This window comes from Crocodylus siamensis, chromosome 9 (assembly GCF_052110815.1).
Source record: "Crocodylus siamensis isolate JL-2025a chromosome 9, ASM5211081v1, whole genome shotgun sequence".
Classification (NCBI taxonomy): Eukaryota; Metazoa; Chordata; order Crocodylia; family Crocodylidae; genus Crocodylus; species Crocodylus siamensis.
In genome coordinates, this window is record NC_143403.1 from 60,039,376 (window position 1) to 60,063,648 (window position 24,273).

Sequence of the window (24,273 nt, forward strand, 5' to 3'; positions counted from 1 at the left end):
ACTGTAGGATGTTTGTTTGTTTGTTTGTTTGTTTGTTTTTCTTTTTTGGTTCTCCCTTTCCACTATTTTCTCACTTCTGGCAGGGCAGTGTTTAGCTCAGAGGTGGGCAAATTATGGCCCATGGGCTGGATCTGGTCCTTCAACTGACTGGAGCGCCTGCAGATTGATTGATTTGTATCCAGCCCACAGTGTCCTACATGGGGCTGAGTGCTGCCTGTTCCTGCCCAGGGCAGCCAGAACTGTGCTCCTGCTGGCCCTGGCCAGCACGCGCAGCTTCTCAGTGGGGCTGCTCCCAGTGCGGCTGCGGCTGCCTGGGTGGTATTTGGATTCCCCACCATCTCCAACCTCCTGTCCCTGCTGCACAACTCTGTACAGCAGGCACTGCGGAGAAGCTGGGGGATGCATGCTGGGTAGCAGATGCCCAGCCGGGTGGGGGGAAGCTGGAGCTGAGCAGCTACTACCTCAGCATGCATGGCTCCAACTCCTGGCTGCCTCCCATCTGCTTGGCTGCTTGCAGGTGTCTGCTCATCATGCTGGGCAGGTGGAGTGGGTGGAAGGTAGCTGGGAGCTGGAGCCCCACCTGCTGAGGCAGGAACTGCCTGGCTGCAGCTTCCCCCCAACCCAGAGCATCACAGCAGGGGCAGAGGGGGAGGAGGAGCTGCTGGAGATGGGGGGGAGCTGTGCAGTACCTGGGTGGCTGCAGCTGCACTGAGAGCAGCCCCACCAGGAAGCTGTGCACGCCAGCTGGGGTGGGGGCGCATGCAAGCAGGAATGGTTGGGACTTGGCTCCATGTGGAGTCCTGTGGAGGCAGCCATGGACCAGATGAGAGGGGACAGGGTACGGACTGCACCTGCAGCAGCTGGGCAAGCTCTGGTGCATGCACCCCCCCTTCCTTTCTTCCCTTCCCCTCACTGGTCCTTGGGACTTAGTGTGTGGGCAACCCTCCCATCCCCCCATGCAAAATGCAAGAGTAAGACTTTATTTTGAGCTATTATGCAATCCCCTATATATATGTATGTGTGTATGTATGTGTGTATACATGCACACTATTAAACCCCCCCCAACAAATGAGCACAAAAAGTATTTTTTGCAATAAAATTAAAATGCTATAGTAGATGTTTGATTTTTAATATATGCTTTGTTTTTGTGTGTAATTTGTTAAAATGAGATCTTCTAAAAGAGTGTGTGTGGCCCTCAACAGCTCACCAAAACTCATTAAGCTGCCCTCCAGCTGAAATAATTGCCCACCCCAGGTTTAGCACCAGGTACTCCATGTCCATCTGTTTTCCATCTCGCTTTCCATCCCAGCGTTGTCGGCATGAGCAGACTTGCCACTTCTAAGTGCAGGACTGAGAGTTCACATATGACTGTTCTAATGGCTTATCTTGAGCAGGGTCTGGGAGAGTGTGGCTGCAATCTGTTCAATCTGCACTGGATTTAAAATTCTGTGGCAGACTACAAAGCCATTTATGAAACTAATTATTGGATCGTTGGTGCCGTGTAGTGTGTGGTGGAGTCTCTAACGGTTTGTGGTTGTCTAGTGTTTAGAAATGAGCAAATGTGGAAACAATTACTTGACATACTTTTTTTTTTTCTGAGCCTTGACTCAATGGGTGAAAACGGATTTGGGATCAATTCATGGAGTTCGTTAAAACAAACATGCCAGGAGATACAAGCCTTTCTTTGTTTTGATCTGGAGGACTGTTTGGGGAGAGGAGGAGGAGTGATGATAACATAGGTGGAGTAACAACCACAATAAGCATCTGAAAAGCCAGTGCTGTAGTACTGGTGCCAGTTTTGGTCCCAAATCTGGAACTACTATGCAATTATTATTCTAAGTGTAGCCATCGCTGTGCAGAGCTCTTGAGTGTGTTGTGTCAAAGAAGTGCATGTTAGTATACACAGAAGGCAGCCAAATACTTAGACTAGAAAGTATTCTTGGGCAGTGGGAAAACTAAATAAGCAGTGATGGAGATTTACCCCTCTTTCATATATAAGATCATACTACTGGTATGAGCTTGGTCAGTATTACTTGAGGAAATGGTAACCTCAGACTACCTGACAGGTAACAGCCCATGACTCCTGTTGGATATTTTGAGGCTGATTTTTTTTTTTTCCCTTCTTCTTTTCAAAGGCACTGGGGAAGCCTGAGGGAGCAGCTTTGTTAAAGCTCAGGCCTCTGAGGACTCCAAGGTGTCCTTCTTGCTATTAGCATGCTGGGTATTGAGAAAAGGTTTCTATTGTTTTTAAATTACCCTTTAGTTCTGCTTGCCTGCAGAGGGTTTTATGTTTGCCTTGTTTCAGATGACTTCTGTAGAGTTCAGTTGGCAGAGCTTTTGTCTGAAGTTATAATTTCAGTACTAGCGATTAAAATGAATTAAGGGCAGCATGTCAAACTGCTACTCTGCGCAGTGTGTCTGTAGTGAGGGAAGCTAGAATTGTATTGCACCCTGAGACCATGTGAAATCTCAGAGCACACATTTTCTAATTGGTCCAGTTGCGGGGGATGGAGAAGGATGACGTCTCTTAATGGGTTTTCATTTCTCTAATTTCTGTGATCTCAGGGCTTCCTGTAGTGGGCTATTAACATGTTGCATATTACTCATGCATGCATGCATGACTTGTGATTTCAACAGGACATGCACATTGTATGTAAAGGTTTGTGACATTTAGGAATCCCTGTGTTCAAGCACTTTCTTTACCAATAATTCATACTCCCATTACAATAATACAACCTTATGACTGTTGAAATCACACAGCCAGGAAATGCAGAAACCATGGTTCCATAAACCAGACGCACAACTGTTTACAGATCTCTGCTGCTAGTCATGCCTTTCTTGTTAATGAGTGAATTGGCAGAATTATAAATTCTACCAGGTGGGGCTTATTTCCTGAAATATCTGAGGAACTCTGACATGGGTGAAGCCTCTAGAATAGAAATGGTACATAACATGACTCCATTTAAAGATGTAATGTGGGCAAAATATTTTCATGAATGTAATGTTAAGGTTGCAGAGCTGCCGAAATGTGGAGAAGAATATAAGCCATGTTATATATGGCTGAAAGCAAACTAGAAATTCTTGTATGATGAAAGGTAGATTTCTCCCTAAGAATCTGTAATGCCTGTGTAGTCCTGGATTGATGATCTTTTATCTATGAACTGGTTTCTCCATGCATCCATTACCACGCAGCAGTGTCCTCTACTCTGCAACTTTTGGCAAGTTTAGAAACAATTCTCAAACTATTCTAACTTCTGTTAAACAGAAATAATTAAAAAAACCCTCCAGGCCAAAGCCAGACAACGTGAGGAAGCTTGAATTTACCCAGTGCAGCCTTGTTGACTCCCTTTTTTAATTACTCTAGAAAGCCACAGTTAGAAAGAGTGGCTTCGTGGTTCACTCCCTTAGCTATGACCAGTACATCACATTCACTTTGCACTTTTTATTAAAAACTCAGTCCTGGCTGCTAGTGTCTAAGCCTGGGTGGTTTTAGCAAGCTGTATTTTTAAATAGAAATCAGAAAGCACTGAGAAACTCAAGTGTGACAATAACCAAAATATCCTGCCTGCAAAGCAATGCGTGTTGGGGCTCCAGGAAGGGTGAGGTGCTTGATGCAGCCAGGCTACATTAATACAAGGCAGGGTAGATTTGCACTAACCAAAGTGTGTGTGCATTAGATGAAGTGAGTTGGGTGTAGTGTATGAGATAAAGTGAGGGTGTGTGTGTGTGCGCGCATTAGATGAAGTGAGCTGTGTGTGCGCGTGCATCAAATGAAGTGAGCTGTGTCTGCATCAGATGGAAGCAAGCTCTGTGTGTGCATCAACTGAAGTGAGCTGTGTGTGTGTGTGTGTGCGTGCGCGCGCGCATTAGATGAAGTGAGCTGTCTGCATCAGATGGAAGCGAGCTCTGTGTGTGCATCAACTGAAGTGAGCTCTGTGTGTGTGTGTGTGTGCGCATCAGATGAAGTGAGCTGTGTGTGCGTGTGCATCAGATGAAGTGAGCTGTGTCTGCATCAGCTGGAAGCGAGCTCTGTGTGTGCGCGCACAGGTGACAGGTGGGGGGGGTATGTGCCCCCACCCTTGCTGCCAGTGACGCTGTCGGTAGGCCCCCCAGATTCAGGAGGCGCCGGTCACGTGTGTGTGAATGCGTCACACGAGGTGAGCTGTGCCTGCATCAGATGAAGCGAGCTCGGCGTGCGTTTGCATGAGATGACATGAGCTTCATCTGTGTGTATGTATGTGCACACACAGCGCATACGTACATCAGATGACGTGTGCGTGTGTACGGGTCGCGTGTTCGCACCCCGGAGGAGCCGGTGCGGGTGCGGGTGCGGGTGCGTGTCCCGGCGGGGCGGGGCGGGGCGGGGCGGGGCGGGGCCGGCCGGGCGGCGCGCTCCATTGTCAGCGCCAGCCCAGCTCCGCGGCGGCGGCGGCGGCGGCAGCATGAGCACGAGCACGGGCCTGCGCTACAAGAGCAAGCTGGGCAACCCAGGTGAGCGCCGGGGCCGGGGGAGGGGGCCGCTCGGGTCGCGCCTTGCTCACGGCTGCTCTCTCTCTCCCCCTCTCCCGCCGGCCCCGCGATGCGCGTCGCTCCGCCGCCCGGACCCGCTCCCGCCGCCGCCGCCGCCCCGCAGAGGAGAAGCAGGTAGGTGCGGCGCCTCCTGCCCGCGGCTGCGCGGGGCTTTGTGTGCCGGGCGGGCGGGCGGGCGGCGGCGCCGGGGATGCAGGGGCGCCCGCAGCGGGCCCCGCACCCGCATTTCAGAGCTTGTTCCCGGGCCCCGCGCCCGGGAGCCGGGGGAGGCCGAGCTCGGGCCGGAGCGGTGGCGCGGGTGACAGACCCCTCCAGCGGTGGGATTTGTCTCTTCTGCCCCAGGGGGCGGCCAGGCTGGGGCCTGATGTTATCCGGGGGGAGTGTGTGCCGCGCTGTGTTAGTGCAGAGCGGGTTCGGCTGTCCCCGGCAGTCGCGGTCTGGTGGGCAAAGCAGGGAGAAGCACGCGCCTCGTCATGTAACGTGCCCCTCCTCAGGGGCGAGCGGCTTCCCCCCGGCGCAGGAAAGCTCCACCCGCATCCGTCTGTGGATCCTTCCACGTACGCCTGCGTGTCGCATGGAGCCGGCATGAAAGGGGACAGTGAATTAAGAGCTTGTGCTGGCCACATTACTCATGAGTGGTGGAGCGAGACCAAGCTGTGCATACAAAGCAGTCTGCTGAAACGAGAGTAAATAGCGAAAAACGTAGCCATCTGTTAATGCCCTTATTTCGGAAGGTGAAATTCCTGGAGAGCGGGTTTCCCCTTTTAGGGCTGCCCTGTCCAAGGTGGCTTGCAAGTGATGGCGAATACCAATAAGTGTGTGGCAAGGCTGCACCCTTGTGCCACTGAACCAGCCCCACAAAATCTTATCTGTACCGAGACCATAAAAACAGGTCTGGGTATATACGTGGTCCATCTTCCTTATATACATGGTAGCATTTGGTAGAAAGTTCAAACTGGTGTTGCCTTAATGTCAGTGGGCTGTAGTTGGAAAGACCACACAGCCAGTATCGTTTATCCCCAAGAAAACAAACCATTTAAACCTCATTGGTTTAAAATCATGTTCCCATGTAATAGGAATGCAGGGAGCGGCTGAGGTTTGTACAGCACCTAGCGTCCTGGCACCCCGCGGGGTCCATGGCTGCGGCCCAAGTGCTGCCACACTGCAAATAAATGGTAGACCACTTGTCTGTCTTTGAAGAGAGATAAGTGCTTTCCAGGAAATGTTCAGCTAGCTACTAAATTTTAATCTAATTGTGTGTGACTGAAGACGGGGGACTCTGCTGTCCAAGGGGAAAAGATGGTGGATTAAGATACTAGACAGGGATCAAGAGGCTTCCATTCAGCTCCCATCTCTGCATAGCAGTTTTTCACAGAGCGGATCACCTGTGGTGCATCCACACCACCACTGATGCTCAGCCCTAAGCGTCACCCTCAGGTAGCCTGTGCTCCCTGTCTGTGTTACCTTCAGTGACCGCATGCCAAGCACATGGAGAGACAAGTGGTGGGCAGGCTGGTTCCTAGAAAGGGTCCTCCTTTCCTGTTACCTGGTCCCTGAGTAGAGCCCTTCTAGCAATTAATCTGTCCTCTGTCTGTTTTTCTTACTGCTCCTGGCTCTGATTACAAGCAGTAGAGACAGATAAAAGCCCTAGAGACAGGAGGTAAGGTGCAAAAGCGCCAAAGGTCAGGAGCAGGAGCGATGGGACGGCTGGTGCTTGGCTTCCTGTGCTTGTGGCGTGGGTCCAGAACGTGGCACTGGGGGAGGCAGGTTAGGGAAGGCTCAATCTTGTAGCTTGAAGCTCTGGAGAATTTGTGGGTGAGCTCGAGTTTTTGACTTGCACATTAAGGCCAGGTACAGACATTACATTTTTACCGGTATAAGTGATCGGAAACTGGTTTATACCTGTAAAAGAACACGAGTTTGGCACACAGAGACTGATTTAAAAAAATGGTGGAGCCCAGTCTAGGATTTGCCCCCCTCCCCCAAAGGGCAAAAATATGTTCTTTTCGCTACTGATATAAACCACCTCAGTTAGAGAAAACCACGTGACTTGGATCGATTCTGCCATTTTGCATGTCTGTAGCTAGCCTACGTGGATGTTGGGCAAAGGGTGGCCCAGGCGGTGTACCGTAGATGCATCTTAGTTTCTCTTCCAGTGATTCTCAATGGAGGTTTTTCTCTGTAAGGCTGGGTATTTGACCGCTCAAATAAAGTTTGGTCAATAGGTCAGTCAAATACTGGTTCAAAATTGTGAAAAATTGCCAATAATATACAGAAAAAGCACAAATTTTCCATTAAGAAATGCATCAAAAAACAATAACAAATCATAATTCTGTCAAGAAAACTACAAAAAAGTAGGGCTTTTGTAAAATTGACTGGTCCAAAAATGTGCAGTCAGTTAACTGCATTTGACAGTATTTTACCAGTTAATTGACCACCTTGCCAACCCTACTTCTTTACAACAGAAGAACGTCTTTATTATTTTTCTGTAGTCAAAAAACGAGTGAAAACTAAGAACCTGCATTTTCTGAAGGGGGCCTTGAGCCCGTCTCCGGATGCTCTGAGTCGAAGAAGATTGAGAACCACTGCTGTGTACCTTGCCCCATTGCCTTCTCATTGTGAAGCAGATGAGGTTGAGGCGGTGACATGGTGGCTGTCGCCTGTGCAGGATGCAGTGTCTCTGGTCTAAAGTCCCTGACTTAAAACACTCGGACTGAAAAATGAGCAATTTGAGGGAAGAACGTGGTAGGAGCCAAGCAGGCGAGTGCACCCGAGGGAAACTCTGCCAAAGCCTGAGGCCTTCCTGTGGGTGGAGTACAGGTGAAACTACTGAGCATCTCGTTAGACTGGAGTCTCCTGGTGCACTAAGTCTGCATGAGTTTTTTGGGGTGGGACACTGTTATGTCCCCGGAGGTTGGTTCATGCTGACTCAAGGGTGCAGTGTAGCCTCGTGCTCTTTGAAGTGGTGTTCAAGGTAAATGGAGCGGGGCGGTATGTTTTTCAGTGCAGGGGATTAGAGCACGAGCTTGCAACTTCTCGTCTCGTTTTCGACAGGATGAAGTTGCTGAGTGTTTTGGGGGTGTGAGAACGAACGTAGACTGGTGGATCCAGTTCTCTTATGGATTGTAAACTGCGGCGTGTGCTCTTTTTCAGCCAGCTCTGTCGCCCTTCTCCATTTCCATGGAGTTGGGGCAAGTTCTGGAAAGTCTTCTGTATAAATCATTAAAAATGCGTTTGAGGTAATGTGTGTAGGGAAGATGCTGTGCAGGAGATGGTGTCTGTGTAGTGATATGTGATTTGAAAACTGGTCTGGCCACTGGAAACTCCTAAATCGGATGCATGCTTCCCAAACCATTAAAAATACCGAGTTACATGTTCTGGGGGGCTGAAATTGGCTTGCTAATCATGATATTTGGAAGAAATAAGTTCATTTTGGGTTCTTTTCATTGGCAGCTGTTTCTGAGCCTGTAGGTTTTTGTATTTTCAAGCTTTTTCTCTGCAGCCAGAAGGGCTAGAAGCTTCCTTTCCTTTGCTTAAGGAAAGCTGAAATTGTCACGTCATCATGTGAGCGCTGAAGCAAAGACTTCAAGAAATGCCAGATATCACAGTGTTTCCACTTACACCTTCATGATGTTCAGGCCAGTATCCTTACCTGCAAAACTAGGGTTAAAACTAAATGGGGCAGTGTTGTAAAGATTGGCTGGTCTTTGTGTAATATTTTGTGAAAAGAAGTGTGTAAGCACAAAGTCCCCTGAAATGGCAGTTGCTTCGCAGGGGCAGATCTCTGTGCCTGTGCCGAGTCACGCTGATGCCCAAGAGGAGCAGCCGGTAGGAGCAGAACTGAAATCGGTGTGCGTTTGCCAGTTGTGCCATCTCATTGATATTTGATGCTTTTCCCTCAAGCTCCAGTTTTTGGAGTCATAGGTTTTTTTGTTTTTTTTATTTCATTTTTTGCAAAACTTTCTGCTTTCATTTAAAATCAAAGTTCTTAACCTCTAAATTGGATGGAAATGCTTGAAAACCTGACCCAAGTAAAGCTGAAAGGTGCAGAAACCAGAGAGAGCCCCCAAAATTCATTAACCTCCCCCCCCACCAAAAAAAAGAAGAAGAAATAAAACAACAACCTCTTATGATTAAGCCCAACCTCATGTTTCCATGGGGCTTGGCTCATGCCTTTTCAACCACTTGGAGTTGGCAATACTGGCTTTTTATTCCTCACCTGTATGTCACATGTTGGGGCTGCTGAAGGTGGAGTTACCTTTGCAGCTTGGTGAATGGCTTCTTTTACCCAAGCTGTAGAGACTTTCAGCTGCATGGTGGTTGCCTGTCCTTGAGGTAAGGCAAGCCTCATTATGACTCCCGACCCAAAGACACCTGGCCAGCCTGTGGGGCCAAGTTGAAGAATTCGAAGGTCGGACCATCAGGGACAGGCTGCTGGAAAAGCTGAGTGAATGAATTGCTGAATCCAGAGGTAAGCACTAGATATGCTGTCAGAGCAGCACACCTCTGCTTGTTTTTCGGTTGTCACAGTGGATCTTGGCTGGAAGTAGCATAGGAGTGGAAGTTTTTTGCCCTTCACCTCTCTGCAAACTGCCGTGTGTGTTCTGTTGATTTTCTTTGGCCAGCCTAAAAAGGCGGCTCGTGGCAGAGCTCTCCAAAGCAGACAACAGCTCCCTGCTTAGCGTGGCAGTGTCGGGAGCTGGGTGGGGCTACAGCGGGTGAAGGATTTCAGCCCCCAGCTGCATCTCCGTCACCATGTCCATACAGTCCTACTGCTGGAGCCTCCGGCCAAGGAAGTCCAGCGCAGGCAGGATGTACTGCCACAGCATCTGACTCTGCTTTGGCTTCTGGAGAAAAGGTGGTATAATGAGGTCAGAGTACAGGCTGCCGGTCAGAAGTGCTAGAAACCTGGGCACAGAACCTGTGTGCCACTGATGTTCTCATTACAGCTTGTCAATTATTTATCGTAGGATGGCTGAAACAGCTGGCAGCAAGGGCAGAGGAGGGGCTGAACCCCTCCAGGCACCTACTGCCTTGTATAAACACAACCCAGCATTTTACAGCTTATGAAAAGTAGAAGTAAGATTTTCCTGCCTATGGATTTTCTCCTCTCAGTTTTCACAGGCTTCTCGGCCCCTTGGGCATCTGTGGGATGCCTGCTGGGTGGCTTTTGGGGCACGCCGCTGGGTCTTGCAGATGCTAGTGCAGGAGAATTGCAGAAACATTAGCCAGAGCTGGAGGTCTTGTTGAGCTCATTGAGGGACTGCTTCTGCCCCTGCTGAAGTCAATGAGGGAGGATGAAGCCCTGTTTTAGGTGTGCAGATGGTGGAGAGCAGCGTTGCTCAACCGGTGGATTGCAGCGTTCCAGGGGCTGTAAAAGGCGTCGAAGATCTTATTGCAGCCTGCAGAGTAGGAAGTGTGTCTTTCTCTTTCTGTCATCCTCACATTCCCTTGTTTTTCCAGGTTAAGTAGTCCGTGTCAGCCTCTCAACGTGCATGTAAGTGGTACTGTTAGCACTGCCACATTATTTACTCTTCCACTTACAGTACACGGACGGAGGTCATAAGTTTTTACTTTGAATGAAGGGGCTGCCATGCTGAGGAAGTGTGGTCCAGGGAGAAGAGCAGCTGGCAGGTCAGTGTCTTCTGAGGAGTCCTTGATGTCAGACTTCATCCTGGTTAGGTGCTGTTGTTTGTTGCCTTTTTAAATGTATAGAAATCTGGGGGGGAGAAGGTCTGTGCATGGCAGAATGTTTCCCTTCTGTGCCCCGTCTAGTTCTGAATATCCTGTGCATCGACTGCTGCCCTTGGAAAGTGCTCACAGCTGTCGCTTGACTGCCATCCTCTTGTTGTCCTTAGCTGTACCCCCTTGTACCATGCTGAGGCCTCGGTTCAATTTACCTGCTCAGTGGTTTGCTGAACTTGAGCCTGGATAATTCTGTTCTATCCTTAATATTTGCATGTTTTCTGTAGATATGTCGTCATTTCCCCAGTAGATACTACTCAGCCAAATGTGTTCCTCAGCCACGTCAGTCCACTCTGCCTCTCTCATCATTTTGCTTCCATACTTCCAACTGCAGTATGTGAATCTGAAGGACTCCTATACAGTGGTGGAGGTGTCTTCTGCAGCCACAGATGATAGGCTAGAACTGGGAGCAATGGTTTTAAATTGCAGCAAGGGAAATTTAAATTGGAGATTAAGATGAATTTTCTCCTTATCAGGGTGGTTAAACACTGGAACAGACTGCTAGAGAGGTGGAACCTCCATTCTTGGAGATTTTTGAGAGCAGGTTATACAGACACTTGGCTGGGATGGTTTAGTCAGGGATGGTCCTGCCTTGAGCAGGGCCCTGAACTAGATGACCTGAGGCACTTTCAGAGCCTTCTACTGTATGATCCCATGAACAGCAGGGACTCCCTATTCTGTTGGCTACACAGCTTTCTCCTGTGGCCAGCATGCGTACACTAGCCAAGGAACTTGGGTTTCTCTTTAACCCTTTGAGAAGAAGAAACCCTACAGCTTGGGGCAGGAGGCTTAACTGGCCTGGTCTTGTACTGCATTGCTGTAAGGGGCCTGGTGTTTGGATTAGCAGGGAGTGTACAAGAAAACCACTGAGGATAATCATTCCAGACTCACAGATCAAATACAAGAGGCATTTTGAGCAGCACTCCTAGAAGAGATAAGAGTGCGTTGACAAGGGATGTCTTACTTAGTATAACCACACGGTCAAGTTCTGCGTGTGTCTGCAGCATGGCTAGCCTTGAAGCATAGGGAAATGCCTCTTTACTGCAGCATGTTGTCTTTACATGGGAGGCTTTGAACTGCCCCTTGTTTGCAAGGAGGTGGTTTGTTTCCTTGAAGATGATGCTCAGTGTCTGAGGCTGCATGAAATGTGCCTCAAGGTCAGTAGGGGAGAATAGAGTCCCCAGATGTGTGTACCTGGCTAGTCATGAGTTACTGTTATTTCAGGGCTGCGCTACCTCATGTACGTGGCTTAAAAATAAATAGGGGCAGGCAGCACCGTGTGCGGCAAGTGTACGTGTGGGTTGTGCTTGCTCGCAGGGGCTGGGCTGGTGCATAGGAAGGAGAAGGAACGTTCTCTGTTACTGTCCTCTCAAGTGTGGGGAGGGCTGCACTCTTGGGGCCAAATTGCCTTGAGTTCTGCCTGTTTCATGCACGTGCATGTGTCTGCGCCCTTGCGTGCCTCTTTGCAGAGATCAGGGGCTTTCTCTTGCCCAAAGCCCCCCTACAAGACTCTGCCCGTTCCTGGGAATGTTTATGTCAAGGCAAATTCAACAAATTGGAGGGAGTTGAGAGCAGAGTGACAGCAATGAGTTGTTGGAGGGACTGGCTAATGCTAGAACCCAGCCAGTGTGGTCTGGAGGGAAAGCGAAAGCCCACAGCCTTTGATAATGATTTTATCTTCTACAGCAGACATGCATGATCTCCATATCTGGCCTTTCTCTCATCAAAGCACCTCCCAGTTTGAATGCACTGAAACTCACAGCATCCCATGAGGCAGAGTAGTACTATTATCTCCATTTTACAGATGGGGAAATTGAGGTACAGAGAGACCATGTGACATGACCAGGGAATTGCAGCCTTCTCTCTCAAGTCCCAGGTTAGTCTCCAGTCACTGGAGCATCCTTTCTTTCTAGTAGATGCTCTGTTGGTTTGCTACCCGGGCTCACAGGTGGGACTTCCCATTTTCTACTTTCTCAGTAGACACATTGTCTTGGGAAAGGGTCCCCATGTTTTTCTTCCTCAGGGCCCCTCCATCGTGCTCTGCTCTCATTGGCACTGGGACAGGAAGGCAGCCTGCCATCTAATTGCTCTGTGAGGGTATTATTTTTAGCAGCTCCTTATTTGCACTTGTGAAAAGCCTTCCTGTTCATGACAGTGGGGCCTGCCTTGGGCAGCTGCTCATCAGCTCTGGCCAGTGCCAGGCGTTTTGCTGCCTTGTTTGAATTGCTAATGGCATCTGAGCATCTCTCCGGTCCCCCGTGGTCACCGGGCCTGGCCAGATGTCCGTCAATAACAGGATTGTTTTCTCAGTAAACAAGAGCGGGTAGGTTGGCGGCAGCGCCTGGGATGCAGAAGGTGCATGGAGCTGTATAGAGCTGATAACGTGTCAGAGGAGAATGCAACCCCTGGCCCAGCAGTATTGTGAGTCTTGCTGGCAGGCAGCTTAACCACAGTGGCTTTATTTATCCTTTGCAAAGTGCGTGCGACTTTTCAACTGTATTTTAAACGTGGGACTTTCCCTATTGGAGCCCTTCACAAACCTTTATCCCCCCAAGGGCCCCGCACTCAGCCTGCCTCTGGGTTAGACTTGAGCACCAGGGCTTCACGCAGTGCTGATGAGGAGAACGTTTTGGCCAGGATGCCTGTCTTCCCGGTTTCCAAGACTGGTGGCAGAGAAAGATTAATGCCCTTTCGAACCTCTGCTTCCAGCTTCTTAGGTGGAAGAAGTACAGTATGTGGATGAAGGACTGCATTGTGTCCGGGGGGGAGGGTTGGGGATGTGGCTCCTGGGAATATGTAGTTATCTAAATGTGTTCACAGCTCTGAACTCAGCTCCTCTGGGATCTCAGTGTCTTCCTTTCAAAACAAATCATTTCTCTCCCTCTCTCTGCCCATAAGAAATAAAACAACCACCCCAACAGCCCTGTCTTTAGCCACCAGCACTACAATAATGGAGCAGTGTAAGTTGACATCAAGGAGGACTGAACCGGCTTTACAGTAATATTCGTGTCACAGATCAGATGAAATAAACACCTCCTGTCTCTCCCCGTGCTAGGCTGTACAATTTGCTTGGTCCCTGTGTGGTAACAGGGTGCATCGTACTGCAGCACCCCTGGTCTCTGGTTCAGGATCAGAGCTGATATTCTTGGTAAGAACTTCTTATTAAAAAACCTTCCCTGGCTGCAAGGTTTGTGTCTGTGAAGAAGGAGGAAGATTTGTTTCGAGTGTAACTGAGTGGGAAGTTGCCAGCTCTCTGGCAGGGTTGCCAGGAGAGGGGGCAAAATAGAAAATAGCAGGGAATTGCTTTTTCAGAAGAACTTTCCTGCCCTGAAAAGACATCCAAATAGAAAGGATTTCAGCCCAGGGCAGCCCGTGGGCTGGTACCCAAAGACACGGGTGCTCTGCTGGGGGACTCTGCCCAGATTGCTTCCCCTATCTGAGCCTGTTTCCTCTCCCACTCCCCGGGTATGTGTGTGTGGGAGGGGGTGTCCTTGAAGCCTGTCATCTCTTTGGAGTCGGGGATGTCTGTGTGCATGTTCAGCATCTGTGATGGTGGGTCCTATTGTGACTGCTGTAATTCCAGTGAAAGAAAGTGATTTCCATCTTTTCCAGTAGGTGCCAAATACCCAAGGGCAAACCCCAAGCCCTGTTTGTTGCTCATCCTGTCTCCCACCCAGGTCTGAGATTTGCTTGGAAATATTGGTCAGAGTTTTCTTTACAAGTGTTTGACTTTTCCTTTATATCACAGTCATTCATAGGCATTTAATCTGCTTTTGTACCCAGTTATTCAGAAGTTCTTGTACTGGTGGCCTCTTAACCTCTTGTACTGGTGTCCTGTTGTAGCTGCCACTTGAACTCTCTGGTTCTTGTGTGGTGCTTGTTCTCAATTATCCCCCTTGTATGGGTGTCCCGCAGGCCTGTCCTTTCAACCCTGTGTCGTCACTTCCATTTTGTATGGGTCATCTTTTTGGAAAGAACAAGCTAGTGAATGCTTGTTTCCACTACACTGAATCCAAATTTCTCTCCAAGTGCTGTGCATTGTGCTTTGAACTGTCAGAGCATTTCAAGTCCAGTGACATCTTGTCAGGTCTAATATCCTTTTGTAGCCTGGTTTCATTTCTTTTGACTTCCAACAATCCCTGGCAAATCATTTCAGAGGTGGCATGGCCATGAACTTCCTTGTCCCAACACAGGCCTCTTTGCATCAAATGCTTTGCATCTTTTGCGACTTCTGATTGTTGTTTCGGATATGAGCCAAAAGACTCTGTGAAAGCAAGGGCAATGCAAAAAGGAGTGTGCAAGTATGGGGAGTCACAATTAACAATTCCTCTGAAGCAGGACTGTATCATCACCGTGGCTGATCATTTTACCACAGGGTAAATGGAGATTAGTTCAGGGACTCTCTGATTGGGTTGGCTTTAAATTCAGTGGAAATAAAGGCTGAAATAGCAAAAGACAGATGTCGTACAGATAGCCGGGAACAGGTATTATCACAGATCTGACCATTCTTCCCTACTGCTTCTCTGTTTGTGGTAGGATGGCCGGTTATAACCGCCTCAAGCTCGTGCTCTTTGTCGCCTTGGTCTGACTTTGGATCATAAATTCCAATTTTTTTTAACCAATATTGGAATAGTGACATTTACCAGCCTGGGTCTTGAATCCTCTGCATTTTATGCTGAGAACATAAGAGCCATGCTGCTGTTCTTATTGTTAAAGATAGGCACCCTGGCGCCCTCAGGGCTTCATAGAGGTATTCTGCCTTTATTTACTTTTGGGAACCCTGGTCCTGGAGGAGGACACCACTGTCTTGGGCACTGAACAAATGGCGTAAAGATGGTGCCTGAGAATAAAAATGGTGGCCATTGCAAAGAGCTTACAGTCTAAGTGACATTTGAGAGAAATAAGGAGTTTGCTAAGCTTCCTAGTGCCCCAGCATGTCAGTTTGGTCCTGTCTGATGATCTGGAGATGAAAGGCAGCCTGCTAAAATTCAGGGTTCCTGGAAATGCCCACTTCAGAGTGGTTATTGGGTTGGCACTAATACAGGCTCCTTGTGCAGTATTGGTTTAGGGCTAGATTTTGAAAGGTAATTGGCCTTCTAAGTCTGTGAGTTAGGCCCCTACGAATCTTTCCAAATCTAGCCTCTAGTGACTAATGTATGTTCCCCATCTCAGACCTTACCTCCTCCCTGAATAATTTATCTGCTGCCTTGCTAACTGGAAATGCTCCAATGCAAAACTTCAGTCCTGTGCCATGGATCAGCCTCCACTAACAAGTTTGTCTACCTGGTGCCAGGACCACGGCTGGCTTTGCTGTGCTGTGGGCTGTGAATTAGGCAGGGCAGGATCTAAGAAAGTAGTAGGAGGATGAAAGCTTGAGCTAGGAAAATCGTGTGGGAGGTAGGTTCGGAGGGGCTCTGAATGGCTTTTTCATCCCAAGGTTGCTAAAGTCAATAAGAGTCATAAATCTGACCTGCCTTCGCAAGGCCCATACTCTCCTGGGACTATCCTTCAGCTAGAGGAGGGAAGCACATTTATTTCACCTGTCTCCATTAGACTGTTTTCAGGAACCATTTTTCTAGGCTCACTAATGTTTCCAGAGGAAGTTTCTGCTCTGGAGCCAGCACATGTGAGCAAGCATCATCCAGGAGCCAGCTCCAGCCCTGCTGTGCCTCTTGGAAGGAGGGGGGGACTGCACTCAGCTGGGCTGAGCCAGAGACACAGGGCAGCTCCAAGGATATGATTCAGCTCTTGACATTGAAAGCAGTACCTGTGAGCACAGTGGTGTGGGGTTGGGAGGGCTCCCCACATTCTCACCAAGCAGCAGTGCTGTGGCCCTGAGCTGGATGGACCATCTTCAGAGACCAGGCTTTTCGTACACACCTTGCCTCTGCTGAGAGCCCCTGCACTGACAGATGTCAGTAATGATGGCTTCTCTGTTCCTGGGGGTGACAGTGGTTTCCAGTTGCCTCCCCAGTAGACACGTTTGCACTTCCTTCCACATAGGTCCTTTGGTGTGGAAGGAGCAACCTGTGAGAATCCCCACTACTACCTCTTTGTCCTCCATGTCCCTCCATAAAACTCTCCTGTGAGGCCTGCAAAGGCTCAGTGGTGACTGGGCAGTTAACCAGGACAGGATGGTGGAGCTGCACCCCACTTCGTGCTTGCCTGTAGCCCTTGTTTTATACACAGATTGTACGTTCCTTGGACCAGGGGTTGTACCTGCATCTGGTGCTTGTACTGTATTGACCCCAGCGGGACCTTGGCGTATAATGGATCCCTTGGAGCTACTGCAGTACGGACTGCGCTAAAAATCAGCTGTCAGTTGGCAATGCTCTTTGCTTGCTGCTGACACCAGCTGCATTTGAGCCTTTGGACTGAAGCTGACTGCTCCTGTATCCCATTACAAAGTGTCATGGGGCCATGAGAACTCCCAGCAGACTCTGAACTGAGCACAAGCGCCTCTGTTTGCAGCATCCTTCCTCCCCCTTGGTGACAGGGACAACCAGACAGTGGGTGTATCTCGTTCCTCACCCAAAAGGAGCTGGAAGTATGAATGAAATGCTAAGTTTAATGCTTGGCAGGGAAGTTGTCTCTTTTTGGGCTTGGCAGCTCTGTGTACCAGTGAGGGGGATGTTTGCAGCATGGCTTCCCCTGCATTTCTGTAATGCACCTTTCAGCTCCTGGGCATCTGGGTAGATGGTGAAATAGGATCTGTTATAAGGGTAGTAGTCAAATCTGACCAGTACCGGGAAGGAAACATAGCATACTTCTCGCCCTTACTGCTGTCAGACAGGGAACCACTCGTGGCTTCATAGCTTTGCAGTTCTTTTGCATAAAGCAAGCCCCTTCTAGCCTGGGTAGAGAGTTGCAGGGTGTTTTTCTGTTACTTTTAGAACATCCATGGGTTCACAGCCCCTCTTCGAGGTCCTCCCAATACTGCAGAAAATGTAGCCAACATCACTGATTGGGCCTTGCTGCCTTTGCTGTTGGATAATATGAGGTAACGCAGAATGGTCTGATTCTTGTCACATTTCTGTAGGCCACAAGGCTTCTTCTGTACGTTTCCAAGAAAGAACATAAGCAATGTCTCCATATGCACGTGGTGTGGGCCTGTCCTCTGTTTCGTGCTGCCCAGGACAGAGTGGCTGCTGAATTCTGTGCAAAGGAGAACTGAGAAATGTACAGGGGGAAGGTCCCATGAATCTGGGGTCTGGTCATCTTTCTGCTTCGAGCAAAAAGGGGTCCTGTGGTTTCTGTAGGAAAAGAGGCTCCTGGGTCAGAACTTGTTTTCCATCCCTGGTTTCTCAGATCTGACAGGCTACAGAGACAGGAGTAGAACAGAGCAGTTTGGTTTGATACAGGATTTTCTATGCCAGGCTTCCTATGTTTACAGCCTTTGCTAAATTAACCCTCCCAGTTGCATGTGTTTGTGGTGAATTTATTTTTATTATTGCAGCCGCTTCATAGGAGATGCAACTGTGGCATGGGACATTAACCTTTTTATGAGTCCAACCTGAGCCTCCCCTGCTTATTTGAGGGTACTCATCCCCTTTGAGTCACTAGTCCCTGTGGCTCTGATTGAGCATTCAGTGGCAGAAGCTTTCCAAATCAACATGGGCATCAGGTTAAAAAAGTGAGTGTAAGTGGCTCTCAGCCCTTGCCTCTAGCCCTAGGCCTGTGCATCTGTAATCTCCTAGCTGTGCTCTTTAGTGTATGTGAGGATGTGATGCATATTGTGATAAATACATCCTTAAATACTATGCTTATTCCTACTCTGTTTGGCAGAGAAATATCCTACACTATCCTACATCCAGCCCCTGGGACTAATCGCTACCATGCAGATGGGAAACAAATTGCTCTTGCAGAGAAGCAGCAGCAGGGTGCAGGGTCTCTTTTTAATCCTCCCACTACTAATCTTGGTGCTTCAGAAGCTGCGTGGGCTGAAGGAATGAGCTCAGGGCTGAATGCCAGGGGAGGCCCTGAATTCAATCCTGCGACGCATTTTGGGCAGAGCATCTCATCCATGTGTCTGCATTGTGGGGCGTGGGGACATGTCTAGGGGCTTCCCTTGACTAGGCGCCTATCACCAAGGTTTCCAAGTGTGTGTTCTCTGTGGGGTTGCTTTTAGTGGCAAAGCAGCCAGGTAGGCTTGGCACAGAGACGCGTTTATCCTTTGCAGCATTGGACAGGCTGCAGTCCTGTCCCTGGGACCCTCACAGGGATCACAGTGCTCGTGATAACAACAGTGAGCCATCAGCCTCTAATGCTTTCTGGTCATCTTTGCTGTAGCCTGTTTGACCCTATGGGCATCTTGCCCTGACCAGTGTATCCTGAGCAAGGTTCTGGTCTGCCAGTCCACCGTTGTGTCAGCTATAGCTGCCTCCTCAGGGAGCTTGGGCTTGCATGGGCTGGTGGGCTGAACTGCGTTCTCCTGTTGAGACCTGGCTGAGCAGGGGACATGGTTGAATCCCATTGGTGAGGCTGCAGCTTGTCTGGACTTAATCACAGTGAGCTTTGAATGGGTCCCGGGAACAGGGCAAGCACAAATATAGGGAGTTCTGTGTGGGCTGGTTGTTCACGTATCGCTGACGTTATGCAGACCGTGCTACCAGCTCCTGTCTGGTGTGGAAGTGATTGGAGGTATCTGCATGGAGAGCAGTCATATCTGCAGACTGCAGTGGAGCATAATCCCAGGAGAGCGGCTTTGTCAGAGCAACAGAGAGGGCTGAAATATCGATAATGGAGCATTAGCTTTGCTGGGATGGGGAGTTGCATCAAGGCAGGTTAGTGCAAGCGGCAGGAAGAGGGCTTTTGTCTCCGGCACAGCCACTAACAACACTGTGGGTGCATCTACATGTGCAATTAGCATAGCTGAGGAAATTCCAGCACAGTTCATGCAGGAGTTTATTGGTTCTGGGCACAGCATCTTCACTTGTGTCTGGGACCGCAGCACATTGAGCCAGGGTGGTGCAGTCCTGGCTGGCAGAGGGCCCCGGGGGTCAGCCCGCCAGATTGGAGCTGCTCTACCGTGGCTCAGTGTGCAGCAGAGGGGTGGCTTGGGCATGTGCCCCAGCCAGCCCTGTCACTGTCTACACATGCGTTTGAGGGCGTGTAAGTACTCTGCAATAGGAAAGTACCTATGTCTGGCACTACTATTCAGTGGCAGAGTTAATTTAAATTGCAGCCTAATAACACCGCGTATGTAGATGGCGATGCTCTACTGCAGACCTAATCAGGCAACTTCAGTAAAGCGCATGTGTAGATACACCCTGTGTGGAGCTTTCAAGGCCTGCTGGGCATAAAGGCCAGGACCATGGGGCTAGTCTGCCTCATCGGTGTGCCTGGGACTGGGGTTTGCATCACTGCTGCCCCGAAGTTGGTTGTGCAGCCTGCGTGCGGTGGTGTCTGAAGAGCCCAGGTGAGAAGGGCCTGTGGGGCCTGCGCTGCTCCAAGCCCCTTTCCCTCCCGAGTCCCGCTCTGCTATTTGTGAAGGGCAATTTATCATCCCATTCAGAGGGGAAGAGCTGGCTAGGGGTGGCTGGGATTAATGAAACATTGAGCATTTTGTGGGGCATGTGCTCTGTGGGTCTGGGTTTTCTTTCCATTTTTCATTAGTCTGGAGCAGGGTGTAGGAGCAGCTGGGGAAAGGAAATGACTTCAGACTGGGAGTGACTTCAGCCGCCTCCTGCTCTGAGGTGGGTCGGTGCCTGGATGTGCTGTCATTGCTGGCTCTGCTCTTTGAGGCAAGGCCGGCACAGGCTGCGTGCACAGCTCCCTGCAGCAGGCTCAGGTGCCCCTTGCTTGTGCCACGCAATGTGAAGCATCTTGCCGAGCTCTGGGCAGTAGGGTGCTTGTCCCTCCGCCTTGGGGGCCAGGATAACAGTGCTGGCCATCTCAGTCTGGAGGGGCCTGGCTCCCAGTGCACACATGCTGCCTGTCCCCTAGCCTTGAACTCTGGCATTTAAAGTTTTCCTCACCTGCAAATAGTAATTTCTGCTGTTCCCTGAAAGTGTGTGTGTGTGTCTGTGTGTGTGTGTTCTCAATTCCCTCTGTACTGGTGACTACAGTATCACCTCTCCCATTGCCACCAGACACTGTCACCAGGTTTCTAGGCCTCCTTCACAGGTGTGTAACATGGAAGCCTTTGCAATGAGCATAGTAGGGATTGGGGGCTAGGGATTGTCCTTTGCAAACTGATCTCCAGGCTGATCAGCTTCTCCTTCGCAGCCTGACAACCGGGCTGCTTAAGTGTGTGGGAGGGATGGAGCTGGAAAGCAGTCTGGAGTGTTATATCTCAGTGCCAGGCAGCAGGCTAATGTGTTTCAATACCAGCCCGCTCCCCTGCTCAGCTGGGGACTTTTGGGCAGGCTGATCAAATGCAAAACACCCAGCTCTAGCCAACCTTTATGTACTCTGTGTGGCAAAGGGTCCTTCCTCCCCTCTCCTGGTGTCCAGGCCACAGAAGCTGCTGTGATTTTCTTTGGCTCTGTTGGAGCTTGTTTTTCACTGGTGGGCTGGTGTCAAAGCAGAGCCCAGGCCCCACCCTGCCTGTTGGATTTATCTGCTGCCACTTGCAAACAGCTCTGTTTAAAAAACAAAACCCACGTTTTAATAAAAAGAGCATGTTGGGAACCATCTGGGCAGTGCCAGTAGCTGGAGCTGAGCTGAGTCCTTCCTGGCCAGAGTCTCCAGAGGCACCAAGTCGTGGCAGGACTGCTTTTAAAACAGTGATTCTCAACCAGGGTGCCGTAGCACCTTGTTAGGTGTGCAAACAGATTCCCAAGGTAAACCCAGAGATTTCAAATCAGAATCCATGGTGTTGAAGCTGTTCTGACCTGTTGTGGGCTTTCTGAATGCCTTGCAACCAAAGAACTGCTCTGCTATTTCTCTGCACTCAAAAAATGAGTGAAAACTAAGAGCTGGCATTTTCTGAATGGTGCCTAAAGTCTCTTAAGGGGGTGTCTTAAGCCTGAAAAGGTTGAGAACCACTGTTATAAAATAACATTTCCAAGCCAAGTCTTTTCATAAAACGTTGACTGCCCCAGTGGCTGCATATCTGCTAGTGGAGGAAGTGTCCCCAGTAGCTGGTCAGGCAGGTACCAAGGGAGTTGGCTCTGCAGAGGAAGGAGGTTTTCCTGTTTCACCACCGCCCATCATGACTGACATCCAGCCCCCTTCTTGGAAACAAACACCCCCGTATCCAGCAGTAGTGGGATGGAGTTAGCCCTTCCTAGGCTTCAGCTGGAAGCTCTTCTCTCGTTTGAGCTATTCTCTGTGGCTTCAGGAGGCAGGACAAGGAGAGTTTAGATTGGAGATTAGGAAGTGCTTCTTAACTGAGAAGGTGATTAAGCACCGATGCACGTTGCTGCAGAAAGTGGTAAAAGCTCCATCCCTGGAAGGTGTTAAGAGTGGGTTGGACAAACACTTGGCTGGGATGGTTCAGTTAGGGATGACCCTGGTTTGAGCAGGGGACTGGACTAGATGACCCGGAGGGCCCGCTGGGCTTTACTGCTCTGTGCCTTTTTGAAGTGCTTCTGACTCGGAGTGGATGCAGCTGTGAGACGAAGGCCTCCCTGGTTTGATGTCTGACTGGATGTACGGCTAGAGCAGGGTTTGACAGGCTTGGAGTGCATCTCCAGCCCCTTTTCTCTCCCACCCCACAGCTGTACCAAAACTTACTAGGCTCTGAGGACAGAAGTAGCAGGCAGGTTAGAGAGGACACAAACGAGCTGAAGTTTGGCTCAGGGAAGACGGGGGGAAGTCATGACCCTATGTGTGGGGATGGGAGGTTTGAGCACAATGCGGGGCTGCCTACAAAATCTTGCAGGGTGCAGGCACGTGGTGATCCTGCGCTGTCTGTGCCTGTGTGTACTTCAGCTCCAGCCGGGTCTCAGAAAGGAGCCATTGAGGCCAAAGCTGTGTGTGGCGCTGGTGTACCTCCAGCACAATAAAGGAGATGTGTCCGGGCTGCCGCCTTGACTGGGATCACATGTCAAGAACAAACGAGCCTTTGTATCTGGACAGGCCTCCACTGGGAGGTTTGTCAACACTGGAGGCTGGATGTGAGAAGGGCTTATGCAGGGCTGTGGGGTCAGTGGATTCAGGGCCTGATTCACAGATCGTTGGCAGCGGTGGTATCTTCCTGTTGCTTTCTGTGGCTTTGGGGTCAGACCCGTGTAGCATACATGTGGCCAGTGGCAAGAGTGGTTATTTGAGGTGGTTTTCTCCCAAACCACATGTGGCAGCTTCTGCGCTGAGTATGAATGCGCCCCAGTCTATCCTTGGAGCTGCGTATGTACAGGGTGTGCGTCCTCCCAGCATCCTCGCCAGAACGCACAGGGGCACCCAGCGTGATTCGGGAGGGCTGGGACTGGGCAAAGCCATCTTCTTCATGTACATCAAGATATGGGGATGTGGACAGGGACCTGAACAGGCCTGATGTGTCCCTTCCAGGCTGATGTCCTCAGCTGCCTGCGGGGGCTGTGATCCTGGATGTGTCTCCAGAAGTGATGGTGACGATGCAAGTAGCTGGCTTCCTCAAGTAAAGGTGTGAACTTTGTGGCTCGGGGCTGCTCTTAGGGCTGACGGAGCCTTCCCCGCTCTTGGTGCTCCATCTTCCTGGCCGGCAGCGCTCCACCGCTGTCCTGTAGCACAGCGCGCCAGTCACGTAGGCATTGCTTCTCAGGCGTTCCCTTGGCCAGCGTGCAACACCCTCAGGAAGCTTGTGACCCGTCTGGATGGGACGCAGGCCTCTGGAGGGGAGCCAGAACAAGGTGCCCGTCTGGCCCATTGGATCAGGGTGATTTTTTTCCACTTCCTCCTGCTGGAGTTGGTTGTGTTGTTCAGTAGAAACCTCCCACCTCACTCGAACCCTGGTGGCAGCCAGTCTGGGTAACGTGGTGTGAGTCCTCAGCTCCACTCTGGAGGGATTGCAATGTAAACCCAAGCTCACAAGGGAAGCGACACAGCTTGGCATCCCTCCTGAGCCCCTGCCTCGGGTGACGCTGCACATGTGTTGCATATTTGGCTAGCCAAACGCACTGGGAGCCTCCCTGGGGACAGAGACTTGAAACTTCCCTGACAGGAGTGGAAAGGGCCTGGGAGAGAGATGTGTGTAGCGTGGCCTGGTGACAGCGAAGTGGGAGGATGCAACCATCTGCATGACACCGGGGACAAAGAGGATGTATTGAGGCATCAGCAAGGGAGACTGGGAAGCATTTGAGTAAGATGTTGGGTTGCCTATTAGGACACTTCCTGAAGAAATGTTGGATGGCAATACGGTCTCCTGGGGCAAGGCGGTGGAAAGGGGCTTGGACTAGATGGCTGTTGAGGAGCAGGCTGGAAATGCCGTATGTTAGACTGGGGGCAGAGTATACATTTCAGGGAGCAATCCTGACTGGTTCCTGGGAGCAGACGTGGTAGTGTCTGTCTCTGGCTGCAGTGCTGCTCTATACAGTGTTGTCCACTCTCACCTGGCTTAACTGTGGTACTCAGCAGCTAGTCGGTGGATGCCCTGGGCCAGGGCGTCCACTCATCTGGGGCAGGGTGTTGGATGAGGGCTCTGGTGGTTTGCTAGCTTGCTGACGCAAGGGTAGAGTCTGCAGTGGAAGCTGACCCCTCCACTAAGCCGTCTGTGGGTTGCTCCAGCTGTTTTTGGCTTCATCTCTTTTGGTGTCCAGCTGCTGTTGGCCCAGTTCTGTGGAGTGGCAGCTTCTGGGATTTTTTCACCTTCTCAACCCTGACTGCAGCTTTCTGTGGGAAAATCGGATAGTGTAGGTGACTGCCCATAAGCCCTAGCTCGAAGTGAGACCCGGGAGGTTTTTGCTGGGCAACTTGCCATGCAGTTCTGTCCGTCTCCCTTCGCTGTAACCACACAGCTGCCCTGGACCAGCACATCTTGCGGTTTTACGACGTTCAGACAGAAGCTCATTTTTAATGAGGGGAATCTCTCCTGAGAGACTTCTCTGCCTGCATTACTCAAACGCCCCTGACACTTCC

The 24,273-nt window shown here is 50.2% G+C and overlaps 1 protein-coding gene across 3 annotated transcripts in view; it reads left to right on the forward strand.

The window, feature by feature from the left end:
- The first annotated feature begins 4,462 nt into the window (after nucleotides 1-4,462).
- Nucleotides 4,463-24,273, forward strand: part of SEPTIN5 (septin 5) — a 57,031-nt gene continuing 37,220 nt past the window's right edge. The window contains exons 1-2 of one of the 3 annotated variants that reach the window (XM_090063014.1): nucleotides 8,680-9,001; nucleotides 10,077-10,164. The gene's annotated coding sequence lies outside the window, so the exon portion shown is untranslated. Of the gene's footprint in view, nucleotides 4,645-8,679; nucleotides 9,002-10,076; nucleotides 10,165-24,273 lie in introns of those variants that run through there. The other 2 variants (XM_090063015.1, XM_090063013.1) reach the window with 2 other exon arrangements.